The sequence below is a fragment of the Tympanuchus pallidicinctus genome, unplaced genomic scaffold (assembly GCF_026119805.1).
Source record: "Tympanuchus pallidicinctus isolate F22 unplaced genomic scaffold, pur_lepc_1.0 scaffold6, whole genome shotgun sequence".
Lineage (NCBI taxonomy): Eukaryota > Metazoa > Chordata > Aves > Galliformes > Phasianidae > Tympanuchus > Tympanuchus pallidicinctus.
The window spans coordinates 21,679,531-21,703,814 of record NW_026294780.1 but is presented as its reverse complement, the minus strand read 5'-3'; the positions used below and the strand labels follow the sequence as shown (position 1 = coordinate 21,703,814).

Sequence of the window (24,284 nt, the reverse complement as noted above, 5' to 3'; positions counted from 1 at the left end):
GAATCCATGCGTTTGGATCTCACAGTTGAGACATGGCTTAAATTCTGTGCACAACCAGCGAGAGGAAAGAGAGGATTTGGAAGGCCTCCAGAAACCACCTCAGGTTTGGTAAGGTGAATCCTAACCTCTGACTTGAATATGTGCTTAACTTCTGTGATATCTTACTGTTTCATATTTTTCTCAGTGTAGATGGTGAGACTAGAACAATCTGTTTTCATGTTTGTGTATACTCCATTTCAAGGTTTTCTGGGTTAGGGAGATGTCGGGAAGTCAGGGCACTTGGAAGTTAAACCAGTTGAACTCCTGGTCTCTAAGTTCTTATAATAAGAGTATTTAGAAATAATAATAATAATTGACCTAGCAATGTCCTTTTGGAAGTATACTTGCTTCTTGTCAGTAACTTCAGTTTTGGCAGTACTAGAGATCTTATTTTTGTAACTTACTATGATTCCTGCCATCACTTCAGCCCCAGTGCCTCAGAAATAGTGAGGTATTTTGCAAAGACTGGCATCAGTGACATTGCCTGTGAATAGGTCTAGGTTTCTAGATTTAAACTCTTGGCAGCTGCCTTGAAATTTTCTTTTCTGCTGTCATTCAGATCATAGCTACTAAGGTTGAATTTTACTGGTGCTAGCTAGTCTATTACTGACACAAGAAAGTTTTTGAAGTTGTTCCTGCCATTGCTGAACTTAGCAAAATGTCACCATTGCTGTAGGTCATCTACACTCTGCTCAAAATCTTCTTTGTGCTGTAGCCAGTATCACGTAAGTTACTTGTCATGTTAAATGTTAGTGATATCTTTAGTCCACTCTTTTTGCATAACTCTGCTTAAATCAAGTTTTGTTGGTTTTAGTATTAGCTCTAATAGCTATCACTGAAGAACAAAATAGGAAAAAAAGTGCAGATTTTGCTTGATCCATTTTACTACAACTTCATTACTTCCAAAATAGTCCAGTTTTCTGGCAATGCTTTATCTGTACCCTTCAGAAAGTTGTAAGTCGCCTTTAGCAGTGTGTTTACATTGAATCATTAAGTGCAGGAGACTGTGAAACAGAGCAGATGGTATTTTCTTTGTTCAGAATGTACCTTTATTTGTTCATCTTTTTTGAATTTGACATCAGAATTCCTTTGCTTCTCTAAGAGTTTTGTCATATTACAATTAAATATATAATCCAATTGCATAAGTAGATCTGAAAATTGAATTCCTGTCCTTTTTCTTTGTAACTGAAGTGAAAAATGCGTGATTGGATGGCTGCATCTCAAACTCTGATCAATCACTCTGGAAGTCTTTGCTCAATGTACAGCAGACGTATTTTTAAATATACATTTTTTTCTTCAGCCCTTGAATTCATGCCTTGCTGTATGCTATTCAGGCACCATTTTTAAGGAAGATTACATATTTTCTCTTGAGCTGAGATGGAGTCTTGCTGAGGGGCTGACACATACAGCGTGTGATTTGAGAGGCTTCTGATCCCTTGACAAGGGAAGAACAAGAATGTAATCATGGAAAGTAATCCACACAAGAATCCAGGTGAGCACTTGGCTGTTGGTTTTGCATATATAATTCTAGTGGCCTAGGTGTAAGGCTTTGGAGAACCTGAACCACGTTTTGACTTCACCTGAAGCCCTGAGCTTGCAGTTGACTTGTCTGGATTTAACTTCCTTTTTGCAGTTAACTTGCAAGCTTCTTAGAAGCAAACTAACTACCCATGGAAATTCTTTGTGTACACTGCCATATTGGTTCGTAGGGAAAGGAGGACCATGGCAGTGCGTGCTGCTGGAGAGGAGAGAGCTGCAGCCCTCTTGGGCCTGGGCTGGGTGCCATGACCGACCTGGATCTCCACTGTGCAGGGCTAGTTCCTCTGTGGGTGGAGTGGTGGCATCTGTGCTGCTCATCATCCTCTTTGGATCCTATGGGGTACTTTGGGGTCACCAGGCTCCATCACTGTTTTGTCCCTGCCTCAGTGTCATCTTTCATCTCCTGGCTGTCCTGGAATTGTTGGTGCTTGGTGCTGGCTGCTCTGTGCTTCCCATCCAGCTCAGGCACTTTCTGCTTTCTTGTTATAACCTTTTGTTCAACCAGACCTGGGATTTCCAGACTCAGTCTCTTGCTTCTCTTTCTCCCCTTCGTCTGATTGCCGTCTCTCCTCTCCTGCCCAGCTTCATGCTATATTTTGGTCGCCTCGACCTTTCTCACACCCTACTGCAGTGCTGTCTCAAGGCTCTGTCTCTTGCACATCCGTGGGGCACAAGCCACAAGGGTCACGAAAGCAACAGACGAGGTTGTCTTCCTGCTGTCACTTCCAATGTCTGGTCTTTGGCAGATGGGAGCAGCAGTTACAGGGGAAATCCTGCTAATCTCCTGTAACTTGAGCCTGTTACACGCTCAGTCGCACTGTGGGGCTGGTGCCTTTCCAGCCACATACGGCCATTCGGAGGAGGTGGTGGATTTATATTGCAGAGCTCAAAAGGAAAAATACGATGATATATTAGCACCATTTTGTAAGGTCCCATAGCTTTATCAGATAGGAAAATATTTTCATAAGAACAGCAAAATATGTAGCCTTGAAAAATAAAAGAAAAAGGTAAAGAGAGTACTGCCAATTTTCAGGACTGCCCTTCGAGGGGAGGGGGCAGAGTTCTCTGGTCAGTGGGTTATTGGAATGGCAGAGCAAAGTGTTTTTGTCTAGCCTGTCTCAGAAATGGGCAAACTGCATTTTGGCAGAAAATAAATAAATCCTGCAGCAGATGTCCAGCATGGAAAATTTTAACACAGGCAGCTCGAGTCTGGCAAAGTCAGAAGACTGTGGAAAATCCCAACGAGACGCACTGGGCCACCTCGATCATAGATGGAGTCGCCAGCCTTGCCAGCAGCGCGACCCAGCTCCAGGTCTCTCGAGGCCTGCTGGAACCAACTGTTTAGGGTTATTTTTGTCTGTTTTTGTATATTAGAGTGGAATGGAGGGGGTGATTCAGCAGAGAGGGAGGGCTGCCCTGTAGGAGACTCTAGGCAGAAGCCAGCAGCAGGAGCCAGCAGAAGCCTGAACTTGCTGGAATGGAGGAGGGGAAGGAGAGGAGGAGTGTGTCATGGTCAGATGGCGGGGACGCGAGGGGCAGCCGGCAGGGGGCTGCGGCAGGGGGGCCTGCAGTGCTGGAAGGGGCAGACCTTGACAAATTGGAGAGGAAACGATGAAGCCTGAAGGAGAGTTTTTGCTTGCGGGATGGCAGGGTAATGGATTTTGGAAAGCTTCGTTTATAATATGCAAAACAGGCGATAGGAAACAATGGGGCCTTGGGACAGAGCTGCCAGTTGAATGAGGGCTTTGTTTTCCTCTTGTCTATTCATATTTTTAAACTTTCAGTGGAATTTGAGATATATTTTATGTGTTTTTATGTAAGGGATTGAACTACATTAACTACTGTCTAAAGTAGTATTGCACTGCAATCTTTATCCCTTTTTGGATGAAGATTGACTTCCCGGTTAAGCTCCTTTTTGTATTCTTTCTTAATTGCAACTCATGTTCAATAATCCTTTGCTGCATTGCACTTTTGGTTTAAAACTTCAGCAAAATTTGTGAGAAAACACCAGACCCTGTGTCCCAAGCATACTGATCTGCCCTGGGCATGGCCAAAAATTGGCAACTGGTTTCACAGCCTCAGTACTGATGGGCATCAGTGGTGAGCCACTCACACTACTGGGATGTGGGCGCTGCTTGTGTGATCTGTTTGCCAGGGGTATTAAAACGCCACCAAATAGGTGGTGTCCTCATCAAGGAGCATCCCATACCCGGAGTTCATGGCACCTGATCTCAAATGTTCTGAAAAATGCTGCCTGTGTGTTGCTGTTAAATGAGCGCGCTGCACAGTGGGATCATGCAGTATTTAAGTGAGAGCATTGCAAGCTGAATGGGAGTGCGGTTTTGCTGCATGTTGGAATAAAAGGCAGATTGTTTGGTTTATGGTGCATGGCAAACCTTTCCCAATAAAACAGCATCGCTGCAGTTCTGCAGTTCCAGTAATGCTGTTTGTGCATGCGTTTATGATCAGCAGAAGCTTTTAAAATCCTCGCACAAGCTGGCACTGAGCTGCCGTTGTGGTGCAGGGGGAGTTGTTTGCTTTTGCCGCATGTGGTGCTTCATGGAGGTACTGCTTTACCTCGCTAGCAGAAGCCCTTTCCTGCGTGAGGGAGATTCCTGGTTCATCAGCATGGACGTGTTGTTTTTCCACGTTGGGAGCGCCGTGCTGCTGTGTCAATCACCCCCCATCCAGTGGGTTCGAGAGCGACAGGGCTGACGATGCGGGGCGTGATTGGCTGCCATATGCTGGGAGGGCTCTGGGAGAAGGAAGGGCTGCAGTCCTCCAGCAACAGAGTTTAGGCTGTGTCTTTGCTTCATCATCTGAGGAGAAATCCCCCGATAAGGCTCAGGGCTATCTGAGTGCAAGAAAAAAAAAAAAAAACAAATAGGAAAAAAAAATGGACGGCTAATCGTTCGGTGTGACATCCATTCATCACAATGATGCGATGGGAAAGGCGCGGCTGTTTGTTGATGTCAGATGTTTCTGTTCACATTGGAAACGTGCCGAATAGACGGAGCTGAACAAGGTAGGAGGACTGTCGTCTGTTGTTGAGTGTTCAAAGAGTTTGCTGCAGTGTGCTGCATACCGGCTGTGCTGCCTGGGGCAGTTGGGCAGGCGAGATTTCCCCGGTGAATACCTGCTGTTAGGGAGCAATATGCGGGTGTTATGCCAGCTTGCTTTCAGAGGGACTTTGTTTACGCCATAAACAGCTCTCTTCAGGAATAGATAGTGAGTATATTAAAAATAACACGGGCAAATAACAGAAATAGGTCAGTGTGTTTCAGAAGTGCTGTACCCTAATTGGATTTTTAGCCAGGCTGTCGCCTAGCAGTGCTTCGTAGCCTTAATAAAGAGAATGAGTCAACCTGGAAATCTGTGAAGTTTATAGCAGATACGCTTCAAGATTTCTGTGAATTAGAATGGCTCGTCTAAATAATTCCCTATCAGAGGCTTTAACTGAAGCCAGGACGGTCTGCCTGGAGCTTGAAGGAGCAGTAGGGTAAGCTTACAGCGTTTCACTCCATTACAGAAGTCCAGGCGTTTTGGGCTGTGCAGTGATTCCTTGTGCTCCTGAAGGCAAGCTGTTAGTTCTGGTAACGTAGTTCAGTTGAGTATTTCCCCTGCTATTTCCAGGCCTTCGTCTTGGCAACAAAACGGGATCTTTATGTGAAAACAAGGTTACTAATACGTGCTGCAATTATCTGATCTGTGTGCATTTTTAATGAGAGGATACACAGCTAGCAGAATAATTAAATGAGCAGGCTGGCTTTCACAGCAATGATTTCACTGTGCTGAGACGCATCAACTTTCTTGGTGAGGAGGAGCTCAGGAAACAGCGGAGAAGATTTATGTTAAGCACTCTGGAGAGAAGATGATTATTTAGGCAGAAGCCTGTTCAATTTTGGAAGGGTTGAGGAATTAGTATTATTATTCATTATTATTATTTATTAGATGTTGGAAGCAAACTTTGCCGCTGTATTGTTGGAAGGGTCTGAGAACATTGCCTCATCCTGTGACGTGATGTGCTTGGACTTTCCTAGACTGCCATTTGTGCTGGCAGATCTCAGTACCTATCAGGATTCCACTCAGTTTAGCTATCTGACATAGTGTGCTGTCTTCAGGTGTGATTATAGCAGCATCGAGTTTGTATTTACAATACATAACTTTAAAAATAAAAGATTGAGATGGTGAAACAGCAAGAAAATGCTATTATCTTACTTCTCTGCTAATACCCATGAGTGTTATATATAAATATTTTTATTCAGATAAGATGTGGGTAGAAAAATTGTGTGAGCTGAGGAGGAATGAAGATCAATGTCTCAAAGTAGAAATTAGGTATAAGAACCCTTTAGTGCCTAGAAAAACTTCCAAAAATCTAAAAAAAACCTTTAAAGCTAATTTTAAAAGTGTTGTGTTAAATAAGCCCTGCTAGACGTACAGTTCTCCCGTCCCATCTCCTTCACTCCCACTTCTTCAAGGGGAAGTACAGGACATGGGCAAAAAACTACGGATGTCATCGCCCAACTCCTCACAGCAGACTTTGTTCAGAAGAGGCTGATTCAAATTCCCCATTATCTGGCTCAGTGCTCGCTGAAGACCTGGGGCTGAGATGTCGATACATCTCCTGTTTATGAACCAGTAATACATAAACACTGCACTCGAGTAAGTAGTAGCAGCTGCATGTATCTTCTGAGAATTTCCAGCTGCTAACAAGTGAAACACGTCAGGATGTAGAACATTATTATTAATAGGATATGAATATGTACGTTTCACAGTTGATTGCTATTGATGTTTGAATGTAATGTTTGTGTGCGCAGTGTGTTAGGCAAGTGAAGCAAGGACTGATAATTAGAAGTCAAATAATCTTATGCAAGACATAGAGTGCGAGTTACTTTTTTATTTTTTGCAAACAGAAGTATTTTCCTGCATAACTTGCACAGAAATTTTTTCAGTCTCACATTTTGAGACTGTCGGATAACTTAAATGACTGTTTTTCGTATCTTTGAGGTGACATTGTATAGAATTGGCTTTAATGCCAAGGTGAAAACTTGCATTCGTCCCTCAGTCTGCCAAGGTGAAAACTTACATTCATCCCTCAGTCTGCCTGCTCTCAAAGTATAGTTATTCAGTATTGGGTTCGTTTCTTCGTTATCCTAAGATAATATTTACTCATGATGTAATGTAGTATCTACAGAATGTTTACGAAAGGAAATAAAGTTCTCTGTTTGTACAAATGCATTCTACAGAAATCTGCAGTAGTCATGCTGCAAGTATTTTTTCCTGTGCAAAAAAAGTAGCTATTAATATTGCATGGGATTTCAGGCATTCGGGACTGCTAAGTCATCTCTGCTGTGGATGAATGTTCTTCTCTGTAGCTCACCAGTATGTCAGCAATTATCTGTACTGTATTTGTAAGAAGCTCTGAATGTTCGCTCTTTTATACCATTGAGAGGTGAGAAAAAGGCGTAGGGTTCAAATGGAATTCCTTATTTCTCGTTGCATGTGTGGTTTTATTTCCTAAATCATAAACATTACTGATGTATCTGACACAAATTTCAGATCATAACTATTAATGATAGCTTATTCTCCAATGTTACTAGAAATTTCTCAGACTATGAGGATTCTCTTTTATCTTTCAGAGAATAAATGCTTTTTAAAGCCCAAAGATTTTTCCTCTTTTTTTTTTTTTTTTTTTTAAGAACACAGCTGTTTACAAGAGTGTACCAAATGAGCATATAGTTTCCTGCTTTAGAATTTGTTAGTATGTTTGCTTTTTAAAAACATCTTGCAGCCTTTGATTGTGAAGCTAATTTGGTATCTTTGGCATGGTGTGTTGTGGTCAACTGGCGTGAACCAGTGCTACATAAGGTTCTGTAAACAGGCTGAAATTACAGCCTGAGGAATATAAAACTCTTTTTAAGAAGGTGTCAAAGCTGAAAACTAGTTCAAATAATAGTAGCATTAACTGCTTGACTAATTAAACTAATCGTCTTATCTGTTATTAGCAAATGCAATGACAGTTGTTGGTCATTGATATACGGAGTCCAAAGTTTCCTTTAAAAACAAACATTTCAGCTCTGTTTGGGATAGAGGGTGCTTGAGGTTAAAAATCGTACCTTCCTAGAATTTACTGATGTCTTAATCTCCACGTGAGTAAATAAATGCATTAAATAAGGGATGTAAAATTCTTAGTGCAGTGTTTTGGGCGCGCAGAAAAAGGAAAGTTTGGGACTGTGGAAATTCACAAGCATACCCAACAGGAGATTAGAGGCATATATAACTAATACAAAGAATATGTATTGTAACTATGCAAAGAAATAGTAAGCGTGTGGAGGTTCTTTTTTGCTGTTCTTACCAAAGCTATTGAGAGATGCCAGTGTTCAGCTGGCTGCTTTAGCAGAAGACCTGTAGGATTCCCGGAGTGATAAGCCTGGCCCAGGAGCTTGTGGGCTTGTGGTACCAGCAACGATGCAAGTTAGAAGAGCTTGGCTGTTCTGGTTAAATGAAAGAGATGCACAAACCTGCCCAGTGCTTTTTTTTTTTTTCTTTTTCTTTTTCTGTTTTTGTATGTAGATGTATGCGCACACGCATATAATAACAACATTGTATTTCATTTTTGTGATTTTGAAATTAAAAAAATATGTGATGATACAGTAGGAGTGTTTTAACGGTGCAGCTCTTACATAAAGGAACAGATCAAGTTAGAGCAGATGGTTTATGTCAGTCTATTATTTTTTTTCTGTTTTTGATCAGTGACTTTTAGAAATTTCCAAGTGCACGTTACACACCATTTCAAGATCATTTGAGTATCACACACTGTTGAATTGTAAGCCAACAATTGGTAGAGAAGCTCATATGCCCGTGAAATCTTTTCTCCTGCATAGAGTACAGCAGTCTGAGCAATAGGCAGAATTAGAGAATACACACAAGGAAAAATACAAAAATGTTTGTCCTGTGGAGACTTATGGAATGAAGTTGGAACTCAAAAGTGCTTATTTTTTTTTCCTCTTTTTGTGGATTCTGAAGGCAAATTTTCATTTTTGTGTGTGTGTGTGATTGATTTTAAGAAATAGGCTAAGCAAATAATTTTCTCCCCCATTTAAGATTTTCTCCTGTCCAGATGGAATTTTTTTCACATATTTATAAATAATATAACATTTAACATATATAACATATTTATAACATTTATATATATTTATACAAAATATTTTCTCCAGTATTTGTTTGGGGCAGTGTTTTGAACTTATTTTGAGCAGTGTTTTGAACTTAGCCTAAACCTTAAGTTGCGAAGTGGCAAGATTTCCACTTATTTTTTACAACTCAGAATAAAACTTTCAATGAATTGATTTATATGGTGGTGGGTTTTTTTTTTTGTTTGTTTGTTTGTTTTTTTATATATAGCCTAGAAGCTCTTGGCAAAACAGTTTTTGCCATTGAGTGGGGAAGCGATTGTGCTGTAGGATATCAAAACCTATCGTTAGTCCATTTTTTTCCTTACTCGTTCTCCCCTTTCTAGGCGGTTTGGTGGTTTTTGTGTTTTGTTTTGGTTTTTTTTTGGTGCTGTTATTAACAGCTACATAAATATTTCACTCCTACAGCTGTGCTGCTTTGTAAACAGACACCTCTGTCTATCCCTCCCTCTCACATGGGTGGCTGGCACACGTGCAGGTAGTGCCCCGTTAATGATTCAGGGCTTTAGCACAGCACTGCATTTTATTTATTTGAAAAGTTGTGGTGATAATTATGGGTTTTTCCTGACAGCTGTATTCATTGATGGCTCGGACCTTGTCTCATATTGCTGTGAGAAGAGCTGTGCTGGTTTTCCTACTGTAGCCAGCAAGTGCAAGGCCCAGCGCTATGAGGCAGAGAACCTCAGGCTGGTGGAGGTGGGCTGAAGGCCACCTCCATCACAGAGCAGATGGGAGGCCCTGGGAGCGAGGCAAGCAGTCACAAGGAACACAGGAGCTTGTCGTACAGTATTTTTGAGCAGACTTTTATCTGTGGAGGTTTCTGTGCCAGAGGACACTTCTGTGTGGGCTGCTGGTGCTGCCGATGAGATGCTAGGCATGCAGCAATAGCACAGTACAGTGCTCTCCTGAAGCCAGAGCACACATGTTAGAAAACTTCTCACGGGTATCTTTTTCAGTTTCCTTGTGTATTTCAGTTCCGTTCTGGATTGCTTTATTGCGATAATTTTGAAGGAAAGGGAATGGGAAATACTAAAAAGCGAGGCATGAAGGCCTTTCGAAGTGTCTGCCCTGGAATGTTTAGCCAGTACCTTTTTCTTTTTTTCTTTTTTTTTTTTTTTTTTTTTTTTAAGACCTCATTTAATGCTTGGGACACTGTGTGATGGGGCTACTTTCAAAGGCTTTGCAGTCTACTGCAGCAGCTCTTTGAAGAAGAAATGCCAGCAGGGGATGAGCTGGCAGCTTAATCCTTGGTATAAAATGGCCAAAGTGGTAAGAAGCCACTGCATCCATCTCAGGGGGAGGAGCTGGAGGTCCACACCTGGAATTACATCCATCTCACGGACAAGGACTTCATGGAGCTGGGAGTGGCTGGACTCTTTTAGAACATGAGAGATACAGTTCCCTTTCACCTTCCTGTTGCTTTCCTACTTTCTGTCCTTCCTTCTCACTCCAGTTCTCTTGAGGAGTCGGACCCAACAATCAAAGGTGAGGGACTGCAGCCAAAGAACCAGTGCCTGTTTCTGCCAGTTTTTTTTGCCTTCCCAAGTTGATCACTGCTCCCCATGCAGAGCAGTGTCATGCTGCCTTTCTCCATGGGGGTTTTTCTGCAGAGCGATCTGCAGCTCTGTGGGGCCTGCAGGATGAACATCCACGCCTTTATGCCCTGAATTGTTCCTTGGAGGTGCCCATCTCTCCTTTGGCTCTGAGGGCAACTGAGGAGATGGTACTTTTCAGTCACCGGGGTGACATTTACGTGCCTCAGCATAGGCTGTGTGAGTCCGCGGACTCTGAAATCTGCTTGAAATAAGAGATGAGTGCTGACTTTCTCATGGGAAGCCTTGAGGATCAGCATGTCCCTGAGGATCTGTTGCCAGGCCTAGTTGCAGGACCAGGCTGCTTGTAAGGAGTTGCAGTCCCAAAGCGGAGAAGGCAAAAGGGTAAGCTGAGGACAGGAATACGGATCTTGACTGGCATGTGACTTCAGCTTTTGGTCACTGGGTTTCTGAGGAGTTTCCATGTGAGAAATTGTATTTAGTAGCCTTCTGGTAGTTGATGGTGCAGTCACTACTCTTCTTCTCTAGCTCTGCTGTCACTGCTCACATTCTGAGACCCACAGTATCTTTCTTCCCTCGTAGAGCCTTCTTTGAACCTAATGGTCTATGTGTATTATTTATTGCTTTTGTTGCGTGTTTTTTTTTTCCCCTCATCTGCATTATTTTGCCTTTGTTAAATTCTTATGTCATACTATCGTTCATTGTACTCAGTGTCATGAGATCCTTTTGTAACTCTCACAGTTTGCTCCAGGTGTGATTTCACAATATTTAACTGCAGATGTTCAGTGATTACGGGTTTACTGTAAAGGAGAGGAGGATACTCTGTTGGTAAACTCTGTCATTACAAAAATCAGAGCTCATTATGAGAAGTGTGAGCATTATGAGAAGACACGTGAGCTTGCTGAGGTGGGGAGCCACATAGAGTTCACTGACCCAGAACTTCTGACTTCAGCCTTTGTGCCATCTGCAAGTCCTTTACATTTTTGCTTCTTTTAATTAAATTCCTTTCGACATCTGTAAGATTCTTATCATCATGAGAGTTAAGTCTCACAATAATCATCAGATTATAAAGATAACTGAATCGTTTGCTTCATTTTGCTTAATTCTGAGCTTTTGGGGATTGGTGTTTTTTTTGTGTTTTTTTTTTTTTTTTTTTAGCTCTTCACCACGGTTATCAGATTTTTAATTTTTAATAAAAGCTGATCGTTTCCTGTAAACATATTTGTAGACATTAAGGCTTTATGATGTGCACTTGATATTTTAAGACTTCCATTGATGTGGGTGAGAGTCAGCTGAACTGCTGGAGAATTGTGCAGTAGATCTGTGAACTTAAGGATTCTTATGAAAGGGTTCAGTATAGGTTATTTTCTTAGAGATAGAGGATATTAAAACTGACTTAGTAGTAATTATCTGCTTTGGTAAAAATAGCCAACTGCATCTCATTCTTCTTGGTCGTCAGACACTATAGAGTTAACATAACTTTTTACTTAGGGAAAAGGTAAATATGGTGGTTATCATCTTGGGAATGCTTCATCTGGAAGGTAAAAGTAATTACCTGAAAGAAGTACTGAACAGAACAGAAATATCTAACAAGTTTCTGCTTTACTGGTTTAAAAATGCTGAACTTTTTTGATTTATGCATTGACTGCATTGACTCCAGTGCTTCTGGAGTTATGAAATTTGGATTGTGCTGTGCCTTATGCTGTGGCAGGATTGTTCTTCAGATTTTTCCTTTCTCCTTTCTCATCAAGCATGGCGATAATGAAGTTAAAAAAAAAAAAAAAATTAAAAAAAAATCTTAATTTGAGGATTTCCATCTAAGATGACAAAACTATAGTAATTAAACTGAAGCAAAAATTTTTTAAGATGTAAATGGAGTGAACTATGTTTCTAACACATCCCAAAAGCGTGAAACTACAATAACACTGTAGCCAAAAACTTTCATTTCTCTCAGAGTAAAACAGTGCTTTGTTGGTAGTGGACAAGCAATTCTATTCAGTTCCATTAAAGTGGTAACGTGGTTACTACTATTTCAGGTGATAGACAAAGGGTTAAATGTGTAGAGGGACCTTACAGCAGTTTTTTCAGGATTTCCAGTCTGTGCATTGTAATAGATCGCATGTCTCTGCAAAATCCAAGTATTGGTGATGTATACTTTGCAGCCCGTGAAGTTGCACAGTATTACTTGAGGGTGTAATTCTGACTGGGAGGAAGCTAGTAGACTTACATTTTATTTTTATTTTTATTTTTATTTTTATTTTTATTTTTATTTTATTTTTATTTTATTTTTATTTTATTTTATTTTATTTTATTTTATTTTATTTTATTTTATTTTATTTTATTTTATTTTATTTTATTTTATTTTATTTTATTTTTTTCTCGTCTGGTTTGATATTTCATGTCCTGCTTGCTTTGTCCTGGAAATGATAGGAGTTCTTCTCTTTTCATATATCAAGTGTCATGGACCAGTACGTGCATCCAGGCAGGAGGTCAAATAAGATGAAATCTCTTCTTTACTAGCTAAGCACATTAAGTACATTCAACACAGAAATCTAACAAGTCATTTTGTTTGCAGACTGTTTTTCTGAAGTAGAAGTAAAATCACAGCAGTCCATTTTCTTAATTTTTTATGAACAGATGATGTCTTATCTCAGAATGATGTTTTTGGTGTTGTTTGGCCAAATCCAAAATATTTTTGTGCTATTTGTTGACCTTGTAACCCAGAAAAAAATTTCTTTAAGACAAAAAAAAAAAAAAAAGAAAAAAAAAAAGCTTTTAAGAACAGTACTGTCTATCAAAGTGAGACTTAATGAAAGTTTAAGGGAATAATTTTTTTGCTTTACAGTTTAACAGAGAAATTACACAAGGCAATACAAACAATAGAACGCAAAACCAAATGTTCATCCAAATACCCATTTGGGACTAAGCTTGAAATACAGCAAACAAACCTTTGAAAAGGACAAGACTGCTGAGACTTATATTAAACAGTCCAAATCTTGTGCTGCAATTTGAGCAGAAAACATTCCCTTGCCAAAAGCCGGTTGCTCGTACTTGGTGTCATGCATGTATCCCTTACTTTGGAAGTGCTCACCAACACCAGGCAGTTGCAGCAGGAGAGAGAAGTCTCTGCAGCTACAGGTTAGCAGATATAGAGTAGACAAAGGGCTGGAAAAGTGCTCCATCAAAACATTTCTGGGAAATGCATTTGGTGGAAATTTTCATGGAAAAAATGCTGCAATTCCTTGTTTCCCTAGGATGAAAGAACTTTCTCAACTTCCATATCAAAAAACAATTTATAAGGTATTCCTGCAGAGCTGTGTGCTTATCCATGATGATATTTCAGTTACAATATAGTGGTTCTGCCACATAAAAATAAAGTGTACAGGTGGAATTGTTTCAGTATTGCTGAAATACTTCTTTCTCTGATATTTTCACCTTTCAGTTGACAGAAGCACTGAGATTGCTGGATTTCATTCGGGAAAATTTTTGACAAGTCCTAGGGGAGAGTAGGAAGGACATTGCCTACTGCACTGTTCCCATGTAAAATATCTAAGTTAAAATAGTGATTTTTTTATTTTCATATTGGAAGAAAAAAATACAGTATTGATTTGAAGCAAGGATGTGTGTGGGTTTTTCTTTATAACCTTGAACTGTCCAAATAACCTGGGACTGCATACCACATACCCAGTCAGTACTGTTACCTGCATCCACGCTCACCTCAGCTCCGAAGCCAGCAGCAATGAAAAGGCAGGCTCCATACATTGAAGTTGCTTTTACAGCAACCTGACAAGTTTTTTCCTTTGACAGATCTGAAGGTGGTTTGTGTCCCTTTTCACTGTTGTAAACAGCTAAACTAAGCACATGGCAGAAAAATGAGTATGAAGTATGAGTTCACCTGATGTCACTGTAGGCTGATCAACTTCCTGAGCTTGTTCCCGTGTATCCTGTCTATTCACTGTTGTAAATGCTTTGTCTTCCATTACTTACTTGAAAAATGAATTATTTTCTAAAATGAAACTGGGTTAAAAAGTAACTTTCTTGAAGTGCCAATAGGTGGTGAGCTTTTTGGTCCAAGATCAATGTGACCCATTTTTATTGGGTCAGCACTTTCTAATCAGTGCTCAGGCAAAAAGAAAGGCCAGCACTGCAGATGAATCCCCAGTTTCATCAGATCGGAAAAAAACCAGGGGTTTGATGTGCGCTCCTTCCACTTGTAAATGCTTGCTTTTGGTTCAGGATTAAATAGAGGTTTTCAGAATTTTCTGGAAAACAGAAATGCACCAGGCTTGCAAGTACTCTAAGAAGTGCACTTTGTTGTTTCTTTACTTTCAATTGCAAAGCTAATCTTTGAGGAGAAGCCTTCTTTTTCTGAACTCATGATATACTGACAACAGAACAGTATCTTTGGAAGAGACCAAGTGAACCTTCTTTTTCCCTCTCTCTTTGGTGCTGCGTTGAAACAAACAAGCCAACGTTCTTTGAAGAAGCCAACAGTTCTTCATGATGAGGAAGGCTCTTTGAGAAACGGCTTTTAGTGAAAGGTTTCAACTTAGGTTATTTAAAACCGTTGCTGTTTGTCTGAATGTTGGCATAAAAACATTAATTATTTTATGAAGATGTAATGGAATTGCTTTTGAAGGTACTTGGAAGACTTGGAAACAGTCTGATACTCCATAGGTGATGCTGAAGTTAGGTGTCTATTCCATCTTTTTAACTGCTGCAAGATATAAAGTATTCTGACATTTACATTTAATCCAGCTGTGCAGTATGTCCCATGAGATATGTAAGAAGTAAAAAGCTTGCATATGTTCAACCTCATGATGATTTCTTTAGTTTTGGAAATAAATAAAACTGTGTTTGTATGTTACGTGCACACCACTAATGGAAAGTAAGGGAAATTGAATATTTGTGTTTGAATGGATGCTGGTAAAAGATTGCCTGGACAGCCCTTTGAGAAGCAAATACAATATACATGTTATTTCTTTTTCCTGTTGTAGACACTTCTCTATTGTATTGAGTTGCCTCCAAAATATGCCTGAGATTATTGTGAAATGCTTAGGGTCTGGCAGGGCACAGTCATATATGCCAAACTTTGGATCTCTCAGGTGTGCTCTTGGGTTTTCCTTATTCTCTCTGATCCCCCATTGGATTACAAACATAGCATTGCTTTTAGATAATGCATCTGGAGATGCAAAAGGGATCTTGGTGTTTCTTCCCATGCTGATAGTTTTTAAAAGCACTTCTCAAAGTTCCACTTAGAGTGAAAGGAAAAGAGACATCCTCTCTTCTTGTTTAACATGTTCAGGAGCAGTGAAAAGGCAGTAATAACACAGGTATAGTAAAGGGTGGGGGCTTTTTGTTAGTCACTTCAAAGGAACATATTTTGTTTTAGGACATGCATACATGTCTGCAATCTTGATGTATTTCCTTCCATGTCAACTCTCTTCTTCAGAGAGGCCAATCTTTTGTCAACAATTGGAAACCAGTAGGATTCCCTCTTGGTATCCCACTTTTTGTTTACGTGGTGCTGAAAGACACTTCTGACAGGGCAGCATTCAATAAGGCAATAGGCAAATCCATGGAAGAAAAATCCAGTAAGATCTACTAGATACAAAGACGTCAGTAAGAGGTAACAATATATTCCTGCAGTTGCCATGCTCTGCTGGCCCAGGTTTCATACTCTACAGGAGGCATCTAGTGTCTGGCGGTGGTTGGAGACAGGATATTGGGTTAGATGGACGTTTCAGCTCGCCTGCAAAGGTCATCTTTATGTTCTTTAGTATCCTCAGTTAAAATGAAAATGGAGAAAGTGGCATGGAGATGCAGGTATCTCTGGATGGTGATGTTTCTTGGAGCTCATGCAGGGAATCTGTTTGTCAGAATGCATTTACTGCCTAAGAGACAGTCGAGGTTAATAGTATTAGATGCTCTCCTCCAGAGCTTTTTTGGATGTGCCATGCAGCTTTCCAGAGTGGGGTAATTTGTTGGAATGTATTATTAATAATGCTATTGGCTAAGTGTTTTTTTTAGCTTGCAAGCTCAACATATCTTAATTTACATGAAGTTTTCAGTTCATTCAGAGCTGCCCCATCTCTCCTTGGAGGGAGATACTGCCTGTGACATAAAGAGATACCTTTGTAAGAGTTCTGTCTTCTGGGCTTAGTGTGAAACTGGGGAAGAGAAAAGCGAAAACTGACAGCAGCCTGAGCTCTTTAAAATTGTGCTCTTTTGTAACAGCGTGTTGTTGATCCTTTGGCAGGTGAGAGCAGTCACTTGATCATGGACTCGCTCCACGCCAGTCCAGGACTATAAAAACTTCAGAGCATACAGACACACTCTTCTATAAATATTTTTACAGTCCTAAAAACTGTACTTCTTGTAATTCTGCAGTTTGGTGTGTGTAGGACCTCCTAATATTCTGGGGTACCCTTCCCTGGGGAACCAGGTTTGATTAATAACTGCTGCACGGTGCACTCTGCCAAAAGCAAAACACTGGTGTCCACCAGAGGCCGAGTGATAACGTCACTGCTGCCAGGGATGATTAACTCTGCTCCCAGAGGCACAGAAGCAGGATTTTTCTCCCTTGTCAAGGTGGGAGCAGAATGTTATGTATGATTTTGTGCAGCTAGAGGATGAAAACTGTTTACATTGGGCTTGAAAACAACAAGTGTTTAAGATACAGACAGAAAGAAGATGAGGACCAAGAAAGAACGTGAAGGTTCAGTGGAGCAGGTTTAAAATAATTATAAAAACCAAGTATTTGTTAGAATAACTATTTTCTACAACTGTATTTTAATGGAAGCACAATGAGTATTAGTTTTATTCTACTTCTAAAAACTTCAATGTTAGAAAATACTCCTATGGCTTCCAGTCACCTGGAGACTCGAACCTCAGCAGAAATACTTCACGGTCCATTACCAAGGCAGCGCAGGGGATCGCTAAGGAGGTCCTGAGCTGTGGCTGTTGTTCCACAGCTGGCAGCACGCTTTCCTCACCTCTTTCCCAGGGGACAGAGGACACTGGTGGTGTTATGTTGTATTGCCAGCTCCAAAGCACACAGCAGGTTTTTGCAAGAAGCTCAGCATTATGCTGTAAGTGACACGGAGCGTACTGAAAAACCTGAAGCTCAGGGCACCAGAAGGAGCAACATGGCACATTAGTGATCTTAGCAAGGAGAATGTGGCTCATTCATCAAAACTGATGTTTGGAGGTTATGCACAGTTCAAATAAAACAGACCAGCATTTTCTAACCTGTCCCTGGATTTCTGTCAGCTTAATTGAAATTGTTAGAATTGACTCTTGGCAAATTTTCCATTTGTGTTACATGTGACGAGTGTTCGTCTATAGTTGTATAACAGACAGAGAGGTGTTGAAAAAGTTATCTGCAGCTCAAGCAAATAACATCAATAATGGTTCTTTTGTAAGTCAGAACACGGTTGATTTCAGTAGAGTTCAAGTCAAATTGATACAGGAACTGGGATTAGATTTTTAGTATTCTTGGCTCCTAGCCACTTGCACAAAGTATCAGGCTTCCTCCCTGATAGGACAGTTTGTTTCCTTCCTCATTTGAGCAGTGGTGGTCTATTCAATGCAAAATGGAAGCTGCTTACTATCTTTTCAAAAAAGTGTTGGCGGGAGGAACTCTCTAAATGATTAAAGAAATATTCAAAATGTCATTTGAAATTTGTAGAACAAAATGGATTTATCACTTTCTACTACAATTGAATGTTGGTGGTTTGGTGTTTTTATTTTTCTTAAAAGTGGCAGCAAGGTTTTCTGTCATATTTCTCATCACAGAACAGATGTTTCGTAAAGTCTTTCTTGTTTTCTGTTGTTTCTTGTATGCTGAGAATATTATTTTTGTGACTTTGCAACAGCTGAGAAATGAACCAGCAGCCTGATTCTTTTTATGACTTTAATTTTCCTGAAATAGGCTAGGACATTACTGAACTCTTTGATACACTGTACAGACTTACTAAATGCTCTAATATTAGGGGTTATGTATCAAAAATATGAATGAGACTTTAGAAACTGGTTCACAGTAAGAGTATAAAACTGACTCTGTAGTCACTGATGAGGGATGCCCCTATATTGCTTATCGCTTTCTAGTCTTGTTCCCTAATCTGGTGGGCCAGGGGAGTGAGAAAAGCTTATCTACCACACAAAAATCTCTTGCATGTTCTGTCTTTAAGAATATGATTTATTCAGACATGATTAACAAGCATGCCGACTGTCATATTGCTTGTCAGTAGAATAATATAATATCCTCTCTCTATTGGTTAGTGGGGGATTTTGCACAGAGAGGCTTAAACCAGCTTGGTCAGCCTTACTTTCCAGGGATAGGGAGCCCATTCTGTCTGATACAGCATTATGAATGTAGGGCCTCGCATCTGGGAGCCAGGCGGGCTGCAGCAGGAAGATGGAGGGCCAGGAAGGGAGCAGGACAGACTGTGGTGCCAGGCCCAGCAAGTAAGGAGGTGTGGGCCTGGCTCTGCTGTGGTAGCCAGCATGCCTAATGTGGGCCTCGTGCCTGCTTTTTACTACTGTTTTGACTCTACTCCTCATCCAGAGTACTGGGAATGCTGGCTGTAGCTGATCCAACAGGTAACGTGAGGTGTTATGAATGAACGGTTTGTGAGCTGTCAGAAAATCTGCTGGAACAAAGTCAACTTTAGAAAGACTGTTAACAAAGGTGAACTGATAGAGAGCACGCAGGATCAGCGTGCTGTCATGTGGAGCTTTATGCCCGCCTTTAGCCCAGGATTAAACTGCAGCCTCACTTTCCTGAGCCTCTTGGCAGAGGACCTGAGGGAGAAATACAGAAAGCAGTACTGGGGAGTCAAGGAAACAGCAGGTATGTGGCATTTAAACGGTGCTGGAGTGTGCTTGTGGGTTTGTAGCGGTCATTTGATATGCAGCTTCTATTTGTTTTAGAGGCCTGGCGTGCTATTTAAAGCACAAATAGTGGGAAAAATGACATTTGAAGGCATGTAACAGTAAGAAGTAGGTGAAAAGCTGAAGTCGCACCATCATCGGACTGATGTGCAACCTGGTTGTACAGCCGTGTCCTGAGTGCTTTAAAAGTGGAGTCCACCATGCAGCTCCAACTCAGAGATGGAACTTCATTGGATTTGCATACTTTTTTCTGGCTTTGAGGGTGAGGTGTCATGTTCAATAGCTGTCAGTCTTTGAATATCTGAATTTCCATTAGGAGTATGTAAAATATGTAACAGAGCATGGTTCTGCTTCATATGGAAAAATCCTTACATACTAGATTTGTACAGGGAATCTCTTCACAAGGTTTTGACTCTTACCACAGCAAAGGGCAAAGCAAGTTTCCTCGGCAAATGTCACTAGCTGCTGAAGATGCATCCACATTGTTAACTCTTGTGTTTGAATTTAATGGAATATCCTGCACCTCTGTGTATGGTTATGCTTTGTCCCATATTGCCTGTCCCTGCTGAAATCACTGATTTGAAACTAATAAGTCCAAATCAAAGGGGATGACTAAGCTGATGGTAATATTTCATACATGTAAGTTTACCTCCTGGACAAATAGCTGAAACTCGGTGAGTGTCATGAATATCACGAGAATCTGAGTGAGACCAATACATGGTTAAGACATGGATGCTGGATCGTGAACTTGCATCATTGAGGGTGAAGCTTGTGATGGTTAAGGTTAATGATGCCAAATGTTGTGAGGCAGCTGTTCTCAACTTCCTACAACTCCCATCCAGACCTTAAAACTTCAGCTTGAAGTTCTTTGTGCCTGGTGTCTGTTGCAGGTTCTCCAGAAGTAATCAAAATGATCTTGTGCTTGTGTATAAGCATATAAAAATTATAGCAGCAATCTGCTTTGGATCAGGGGCTTAAAATTTGGCGGTAGTATTTCTCTGGGATTAGAGAATTTGGACTACTTGAATATGCTTCTATGGTTGGCTAAGTTAGCAGTCTCTGCAGAATTACAAAATCATGTGTGATTGTTTTGAAAACTAACTTCTCAAGATGTTCTGTTGGCATGGAGTATCCAACAAGTCATTTTTGGGGGACTATGTAGGTAGGTCCTGACAGTGACTTTTATCCCACCTGATTTCTGGCATTTAACTGAATCTGGGGAGGTTCATATTGTCTGGAGTTTAATAGACTTCTGCCCTTTTAGTGACCTGAAGAAGGATCTCCAACTACCTCATGCCTCAAGGAGGACTTTTTTTCCTGATTGTTTTTTATCTTTTTACTTTTTCTTTTTTCTTAAGCAGACTGTTGTAAACTGTTGAACTCGCAAAACGAAGTATATTTAGCAAATCTTTACTGACTTGCTGGGAAAGTAGAGGTTGTGTACTTTGCAATTTTGTTCTGGTGTAACTAAGGGTTTCCTGAATTTTTTAGTACTTACCATTGCATACATAGAAAAATATGTGGATCATGTTGATGGACTTAGACAATAGCAGCAATAAATTAAGTCCCATTCTCAATATCTCTCTTACTGAAGAGTTTGAATACTACGGGGTGGTTAGTTCTCAAGGAGTTAAGTGGAAAACTTTTAATTCCTTGTGAGTTAATTTAGTGGTTCTTTTGGAGATCTGTGTTGGGACCATGTAGGGTGGACTGTGGGTGTGACTTCTTTACTGGAAGGTGACTTTACTGCAGAGATGACTTCCTGAAGATGAGATTTTAGATCATTATGATGTGTTTTATCAACAGAAGCATAAATATATGATGCCCGGGAAGCCTCAGCTTCTCCGTTACACAGATACTACACAATACTAGTCAGACTATTTTTTGTTTCTTCTGCTCCTCTTTTCCAGCTGAGCAATTCACTGGTTTATAACAAGGAAGGATTCTGTGGGGCTTCTAGCACCTGAATGGTTTGCATTATTTGATACATAAAAGGATTTCTTAATTATTGTTGTAATTTGTACTGGGAAGGTTTATCTGCCAACTTGGAAAAAGAGAAACGATTTAAAACAGAAGACAGATCTGGAGTCTGACAGGCTGTTTCCTGCTCTCTCAGGAGAGTATGAAATTGGCAAAAGGCTCCCACTCCTTCATGTCTTGCTAGCTTTCTGCAAAAGGGAAGTAATGCTTATCTGAAAGAAGAGATCTGGAGCTAAGTATCTTTTCCAAATAAACGTCCTTGAATTTATTTCATTTAACCAAACAACAAATTGAACCTCCAGAGCAAACCAAAAAGCAAAGTTTTCTGCCTGGATAAGGAACCTGATTGGTGCCAAGTGCTGTAGGCTAGTGAGATCCTGTTGATTTTAGCAGGGCAGCTTGACTTTGTCTGATACTTTGGAACAGAAATTGAAGACAGAAGGACAGAGTTTACACTTGCTGGAGGGTCCCAGTCTTCTCTATCTGGATGTGTTCTGCAGCAAGTGGTCAGAGTGAACTGTGGTGTTAGTAACGGCCTGTGTTGTGACAGGCATTTTATTGAGGCTTTTGTATTATTAGCATTTTATTTGTGTTGTCTTTTGTAAATCCTATGTTTCTTTCCCTTGTTTACTTCAATCTGTTCACCTTATAACCATATTCTCTTCTACTTTCCTTCTAAAAATCCTTTTCCCTTTTTCACCTCAGTGTTCTCTTTCTTCCTTTTGGCTTTCTTTCCCACCCGTAATTTTTTGTTACTCCCCATAACGCCCCTTCCATCCTTCCTCCTTCCCTCCATTTCCATAATGAGCCATTTCACTTTCCTTCTTTCTATTCCCGTGTTTTCCTTCTCTTGAACTCTTGCTTCACATCTTGAACTCCCGCGTTCATTGATTCCTCCTGTATTTTTTTCCCCAGTTTCTCTTCCTTCTCTTTGTATTACTTCCTACTCAAACTGTATCTTTCCAAACAGTATTCTGTCACGTTTCGAGGATAGGTGATGGACAGAGGACATATGCCTGCTGCCAGGGATGTGGCTATGAATACACTGGACACAGAAGTGGTCCTCATGTGCCCTGCAGTGTTGGTGCCTGCTTCCTAGGGAAGGCATGTCCTCCTTCAGGCAGGTCTCAGCGCTGAAGCCAATTTCAGTAGAAACTGAACAACTACATGTACTGAAACTACATCCTCAGCACTTACTGAGAAGTTACATTGTGATATTTTTGAGAAGATTTCTGAGATTCCTCATGCTCCCCTTTCCTCAGCAAATCGCTGCTAGGATGATGATATATAAGAAGACGAGAAGTACAATGAAGCTGTGCTTCGTTCCTCTTCTACTCTAGTCTTCCACCCCACACACTGGGTGGTTCTTGTTGCGGCCTCATGAATCTTGTATGTGATTCTGGTGTGCATATTTTTGTAAAAAAAAAACCCCGTGGCTACAGTCATTTATATAACGTGTTTGCTTTGCCATCACGTGTAACGCCTGTTTTTCTTCAGTCTTCACACCTACTGTTTGAAAAGTAGCCTAGTCTTTTGTGGTAGTGTGCAGCACAGCAGACTATTTCTACTTGTGAGTTTGAGCTGTGTGCAGCGTAACATTGACCCTTTTTCTAAAATTCTGGTCTGTTTCCTACATGTATTACTGAAAACCATTACGGGCGTTTCTGAATTTGAATGAGTGGCTCTAGAGAGAATATTTCCTCTTTTGCATTTACCCAGCTAAATCATCAGCCTGACAAACTATCAGCTCAGCAGGCTCTTTGGAAAGGCCCTCTCTCTCTTTCCCCCCTTCTTTCCTTTTAATCATTTCCAAGTATTTTCTCACCTCTTTGTACATTTCCAACTTCACCCCACTCTTCACTGATGCTGTGGGACAACGCTGGTAGAATGTTTAATTAAATAAATGTTCAATTCTTATACTGTATTGTGCAACGGTTGAGTAGAGTTATTATAAAATATGCTCACTCTAAATGTATTAAATTAAATTGTACTAATTCTCGGACTTGATAGGGATCTTCTGGACGCGTTATTGCATGTTTGATTTGACACTGAATTTTTGAACAATTAGCATTTCATTGCCTGTATTCTTTCTAGTAGTGGCAAATTTTGTTATAGGTATTAATCACAGCAAAATCCTTTTTGATAGTGTTACTGAGTTATAGAAGAGCCTTTGGATGCAAAGGCTTGGAAGTCAGAACTGCGAACTGTTCCTGAAACAGTGTGTGAGTAATTCTTACTCGCATTGCTAACCCTCCTGGCTTCGATTAAATCAAATGAATCTAAGCACAGAATGGTAATTATTTTGGCATGGGAAAGCTGACAGTGTTTTCAGAGCTATTTTTATTGCTACATTTTAAAATATCACTTATTCCAATCTTCCCCCTTTCTTTATTCATCTTGCATAAAAATAATCCATCAACTGTTTCTGGCTGTTATCTGCAAAGTGAAGTTTGTGTGTTCCTTTGAAGCTGAACAGAAGGAAACATCATGACCGTGATTTCAGTGTCTGCATATAATATAGTCATTTATTAAAAACTGTTTATAACGTCCAACCCTTTGATTTTCAAACCTGTTTATCTAGAAAATATCCTAGGTATTTTACGGTCCTAAAATAGCTTGAGTTCTGTATTTAAAGCTCTTAGGCTTTGGTGTTGAACCATGTATTTGTATAGGTACATGAAAGCCAATTTAATAAAAGAAAAAATCAGATAAGGGCTGCTTCGTATTAGAAAGAGCTAATCAGATGATCTTTTGTGAAGCCTTTTTGAAACAACCTTTGGCTTACCAGGGAGCCATTCTATTTTCTGGAAATGTGAACTTCTTTTCCTGTAATTCTGTGAAGGCGGTTCTTTGGGATTTCTTTTTTCCTGGAGAAAAAAAGAGAGAGAAATGAGAAATCTAAACAGAATGCTACCATCTTTATTTCTAAGGAAGAGCAAATAAAAAGTAGCAGTTTCCAATGAAATAACACAATCTAAAGGGCCAAATGATAAATTAATGGAAACTGGTTCTTGTATATTGTTTTGGAGACTAAGCACATTAGATTGAATTGTTTCACAACCAGCACGCCTAATTATTGTGTCTGCCA

General features: G+C 40.2%; 1 protein-coding gene across 14 annotated transcripts in view; it reads left to right on the top strand.

Moving 5' to 3' along the window:
• The window catches only part of MBNL2 (muscleblind like splicing regulator 2), a 105,355-nt gene that overhangs the window by 10,872 nt on the left and 70,199 nt on the right, over positions 1–24,284 (top strand). Inside the window, exon 1 of one of the 14 annotated variants that reach the window (XM_052664403.1) lies at positions 1,271–1,531. The exons of 10 other annotated variants lie outside the window; for them this stretch is intronic. The gene's annotated coding sequence lies outside the window, so the exon portion shown is untranslated. Of the gene's footprint in view, positions 1–1,270; positions 1,532–4,339; positions 4,604–13,359; positions 13,460–24,284 lie in introns of those variants that run through there. 3 more of the 14 variants (XM_052664416.1, XM_052664402.1, XM_052664404.1) reach the window with 3 other exon arrangements.